This window comes from Lathyrus oleraceus, chromosome 5, assembly GCF_024323335.1.
Source record: "Lathyrus oleraceus cultivar Zhongwan6 chromosome 5, CAAS_Psat_ZW6_1.0, whole genome shotgun sequence".
NCBI lineage: Eukaryota > Viridiplantae > Streptophyta > Magnoliopsida > Fabales > Fabaceae > Lathyrus > Lathyrus oleraceus.
Window position 1 is genome coordinate 255,923,790 of NC_066583.1, and position 5,598 is coordinate 255,929,387.

The 5,598-nt window shown below is 33.5% G+C and overlaps 1 long non-coding RNA gene across 3 annotated transcripts; it reads left to right on the forward strand.

Annotated features, from left to right (window-relative positions):
- The first annotated feature begins 1,844 nt into the window (after positions 1-1,844).
- LOC127083634 (uncharacterized) lies at positions 1,845-4,077 on the forward strand. 3 transcript variants are annotated; one of them, XR_007788485.1, is made up of 4 exons: positions 1,845-2,782; positions 2,950-3,080; positions 3,189-3,348; positions 3,814-4,077. It is a non-coding gene; the product is annotated as an uncharacterized LOC127083634 (long non-coding RNA). The 3 variants fall into 3 exon arrangements; XR_007788484.1 differs by having other exon boundaries at positions 1,849-2,782; positions 3,776-4,077; XR_007788483.1 differs by having other exon boundaries at positions 1,886-2,782; positions 3,189-4,077.
- The last annotated feature ends 1,521 nt before the right edge of the window (positions 4,078-5,598 follow it).

Sequence of the window (5,598 nt, forward strand, 5' to 3'; positions counted from 1 at the left end):
AAGGATAGAGATAGACAGTGGGTGAGAAACCTGAAGAATAACTAGTTTGAGTAAATAAAGCTATTTGTATAAATATTTTTTTTTAAAACCATGTCTCAAATCATCAAGGCTTTTAGTGAATTAGGATGTAGTTCACAGAATAAAATTAATAATCGAACCTTAGTTCCTGCTACCTTTATATATATATATATATATATATATATATATATATATATATATATATATATATATATATATATAGGATATTATTGTATATTTTAAAAGCTGATAGCATTTTAAAAAACTTTAAAAGAGGGGAGTGTAATTTTTTCTAAATTAAAAAAGTGGATAATAAAAAGAATATAAAATAATATAAGAATAAATATTAATAGCGATATGAACTTTTTAAGTATATTCTCTCATTATAATAAGAAAAATAAAATTTATAAAAATTAAGGAAGTTAAACCTATTTATTTTTTAAAATTATGTAAAACACATTAAATTTAATAATTGCTAAAATTTATATCTTCGAATTAAATAAATGATATATTAAGAATATTAGCATTTTTAAGGATTGTTAACTTTTGATTATATTTAGCATTTTAAGGAAAATTAAATCAACTTTTATTTATAATAGCGACAACAATGAGTATAAGGATACGGGAAGATACGAGAGAAGATTTACTCCAATAAAATAATGGTTCACTGAAATTTGAACCATACACTGAAAAAGCAAAAATTTAAAAAATATAAAATGATAGTGACTTTTAAGGATGAGGATCCTCGCTGCTCCTCCTCCCGTGATAGTTATACCAAAGACAATTTGTGCCCGGTAAGATATAGTAAATTATAAAATTGGTTGGTAATCAGCTACTTATGAAACAAATAATTGGGTGTATTTGATATAATCGGAGACATTTGAAATTATTTTTACTTCATTTTGTATTATTTTATTTAGTTTTAATTATAAAAATTTAACTTAATTGAAATGAAAATAGTTTAATATATGAATGTGATAGGTGGATTCTTGACTTAGTTCCCAAATTAAAGTTTCTCCATTAAATTTAGAAATAAAATAAAGTTCGAGTATTCTCGCATTTCAAATAGACATATAGTAGTCCAACATTAATGGGTCGGAGCCATTTGAAGAAAAATTTAAACATATATAATAATAATATCTCTTAAGATCAAAGAATCCAAAGTGATTTTTTTAATTCTCTTGGGCATGCTATCACTATTGTCTAGCCCATGACCCTTTAGGGCCCCGGGACCAATAATGAAGAGTGAAGAAAATTTAAGCTTGTTGAGTGCAAGGGGACAAGTGTTGCATTGTGATTGGTTTTATGAGAGAGAGAGAGAGAGAGAGAGAGAGAGAGAGAGAGAGAGAGAGAGAGAGAGAGAGAGAGAGAGAGAGAGAGAGAGAGAGAGAGAGAGAGAGAGAGAGAGAGAGAGAGAGAGAGAGAGAGAGAGAGAGAGAGAGAGAGAGAGAGAGAGAGAGAGAGAGAGAGAGAGATGAGTGGTTGTGATGGTTTGGTGAGGTGAGTGAAGACCAACTAAGTTGTTGATTTCTCTGTATGGGTCCCTTCTGAAGTGATTTGTGCATCCTGGTAGGCCTGTGTGAGGCGCTTGAATAGTGGGATCTAACCACGTGTCTGACCTTGGAAGTTGTTTTTGGAATAGACGAGTATGAAGACAGTGAGAAAAAGTTGCGGGGTCCACATCAAAAAAATTGGTTTGACTTGGACTTTTCTGTGTTATTTTAGATGGGGTATGGGTTAGCAAATGACACTTGTCCAAAGATAAGGGGGGCAATACCACTTGATGAAGATTGGTCATTGTAGCGCTTGCAAAGGTGATGCTTTATTTTTGGTTTATTTGACCAAAGGTTGACGAAGTGATTGGTGGAATATATTTAAGCACGTGCGAAGCATGAGTGGTTAAGGCGACATGATCTTAATCATTTGGTAATGGTGGACATGTGGCTCGTCCTTTGGAGAGGCTATTTTAGTTGATGAATCTTAGGATTGGGAAGGTTTCACGTGAGGCTTAGGGAAGTAATGTAGTTACTGAGTTGAGGCATTAGTATAAGTATTAGTTGCAATTATTTTCTTTTCCTTTACCATTATTGTTTCACTTCTCATTGCACTTTCAGATACATAATCGCCCAAAATTTTGCGTTGCACTTTTCTCTCTTGCAAATGATTTTTTTGCACCTTATCTTCTTGAATTCGATTTTGAAAATCATTCAACTTTTGTACCTTTATTTCTTGAGTCTCCTTTTGCTTATCATCATTAACATTGTCATGTTCTAAATATTATGGGATTGGAATAAAATGAGAGTGTGGGTTTGTTCCATAGTATGCTCTTAACTTGGACAAGTGAAAAAATAAGGTGTATGTTTAACGACTTTGGAAGGTACTATTTGTAAGCTACTAAACCAACACACTGAAGCATCTTGAGAGGACCAAAATATTTTTTTGAAAGTTTCTGAGATAAGTCACAATTTTCAAAGGCATTGTTGATCTTGTCTTTATTTGCTTGATCTGACATTTTTTGTTGATTTCTCTTCAAGTTGTCCTTTAAAGTGTTACATATTTATTATTTGTTTTTCAAAATAGTTTTTATAGCAAACAAGGTAAAAAAACCTTATACATAGTTTGGGAGAGCCGGGTGTGGGAATCCATAAAAGGCTTCAAAAGAAGATATCTTGATGGCCAAGTGAAAAGAAGTATTATACCAATATCCAGCCCGATGCAAATACTTGTACCACATGAGTGGATGATCACTTGCAAAATAGTGGAGGTAAGCTTCTAAACTTTGATTTACTACTTATGTTTGACCATTTGTTTCGGGATTGTAAGTTGTTGTATACTTAAGTGTAGTGTCTTGGGTACAAAAAAATTATTCCGAAAAGGGTTGAGAAAAAATGGATCTTTGTCTCAAACTATTGATTTGGGTATATCATACAGGCCACAAATCTCAACAGAAAAATGTTTGGTGAGACTATGGGCAGAGAACTTGGTTAGAAATGCAACAAAGTGAACAAGCTTTGTAAGGCGGTCACAAATGATCCATATCATTGTACGCTCAAAAGATGAAGGTAAGTGTGTTATGAAGTCCATTGACTACCCTTCCCATTTTTATGCTGGTATCACTAATGGTTGTAGTAACTCTTGTTTTTCTTGACATGTATTTATTATGTTGGCAGATCTGGGAGTGTTATACAAAAATCTTGACATCCTTCTGAATTACCGACCAAAGGAAGGATGCTGAAAGGAGAGCTACTGTTGGTTGAAGTCCTGAGTGACCTGCAGTAGGAGTTAAATGGTACTTGTGGATGATATCATGTTAAAGCTCTTCCATCAGTGGTATGAAAGTTTTGTCCTTATAATATAAAATATGATCTTTTAATCTAAACAGTTGTTGCATGTGCGGGTCTGAACGATATTTTGCCATCAATTTCTGACCCTCCTTTTGTTTGTAATAGTATTTCCTGAGTTGATCTAGAAGTAACGAGACCGGCTATGATATTTTAAGCAAGATAGATTTGTCCTATATGTGTTTTCGGCTAAGTGCATTAGCCACCTAATTTGCCTTCCCAGATTTGTAGAATATTTTGAAACTGAAACCTTTTGGCTTTGAGTCCCATTTTTGTTGTTCTAGGTTCGAATTGTTTAGACCAACAAAAATTTAAAACTCTTTTGGTATGTGAATATGTGAAAATGCCTTCTAATTAAATATTGATGCTATTTTTTACAACTTATGTCATGGTGTACATCTCGCGAACATATACAGACGAAGCTTGCATATTGCTGCACATCTTTTTGTTGCAGAATTCCAAAGGGGGACCCTCTTGAGATAAAACATCACCGGTAGCCACAACACATACACATATATGTTTCAAGTATGAAGATATTGGAAAAGTCTGGAAGAGCCAAAATTGGAGTTTCAGACATTTATCTTTAAAGTGTTGTAAATGTTGTATTGGATAATGTACTCCATGAAAACTAACAAATTAGTGAGTGGAGCAGCGTGAGAGGAGTAATGGCAGACAAATTGTCAATAAAAGTCGGTGACACCTAAAAAACCCTTGAGCATCGTGAGAGATCTCGACTTTTATCATTCTAAAATTACTTAAATCTTTTCCAGATCTAGGTTTACGTTGTTAATTGAGATAATATGGTCCAAATAATCAATACTAGAAACAATAAACACATATTTTGATAACTTTTTATAAAAAAAATATTTTAAACAAGAAACTTTAAAATCAATTGCAAATGACACGCATGATCGGTTAAACAAGAACTATAAATTAAAATGTCATCGAAAAAGACAAACAAACTATTGCAAATAAGGGCGAAGCAGATCATTCATTTTCAATTGAAAGGTATTATGAGCATTAGTCAAACCGAATGGTAAAACCAAAAACTCGTAGTGCCCATCAAAGGTTTTGAACGTTGTTTTGTGAATGTCTTTTGCTGTCAGTCTAATTTAATGGTAGCCTGACCTTAAGTCAATCTTAGAAAAAATAGATGCAGAACCTAACTCATCAAAGAGTTCATCAATGGTTGGTATATGGAAACAATCACGGATTGTAAAGCATTCAGTGCATGATAGTCAATGCAAAAACGCCAAGTACCATCTTTTTTTCACACTAGCAGCACTAGGGAAGAATGAGGGCTATTTTTTGGCTTGATTATTCCATCTTGAAGCATGCCATTAATAATTGTGTTCATTGCTTCTTTTGTGAGTAGGGGTATCAATAAGGCTTAACGTTTATGGGGGAAGTGTTTGGGATAACAGGGATAAGAAGTGTTTGGGACAAGAGGTATATGGTGCTCATGTGGTTTAGTGGAGGTAGGTCTTGAGTATTTTGGAAAACATAAGAATATGTTTTGATAATGTTTGTAATTTTTTTGGGTAAGGATGTTGGGAGGGAGTCTAGTGTTTGTTTTTGATGGTCTATGGTATTTTGTGTGGGTCTTGGGTAAGTTGGTAGAGTAAAACATGCATTGAAGAAATGGAGTCTGTGTGGAGTAGGTGACAAAGTTGATTGTAGGTTGAAGGTGTAGGAGAGGATTTTGGGTTACCTGTAATAGTGATGTCTTTATTATTATAGGTGAATGAGATTTTAGGTATTGAAAAATTATCCATAAGATGACCAAATTTCCTCAATAATTCCATTCCTAATACCATATACACTCCCTTAATTGGAAGTAAATAGAATGGTAAAAAATAGATGGTTTTGCAATGTGATGGGAACTTGACAGCATAGTCAAGAACACATTAATTGAGAGCCATTTCCAACCATAATAGTGAAATTAGGTATGGGTTTGGTGGGAATGTTGAGTTGTTGGGCTTTACGGGTTTGAATTATGTTGTGAGTTATGCATGTATCAATGAGAACAATTACCTATAAACTCCCAAGCAACCCTTTAACTTCAATGTTTTTGTGGAAAATTAGCCACTAACAGATCGTGGTGGAGGTTGAAAATATGTTTCCTCAAATTTAGACTCAACTTCCACAACCTTATAAACTTCATTAGTGTCTTTAGTTTGCATGAGGGAATCCTCATCTACCACGAGTAAGAGAAATTTTCTTACTGCACATTTGTGGC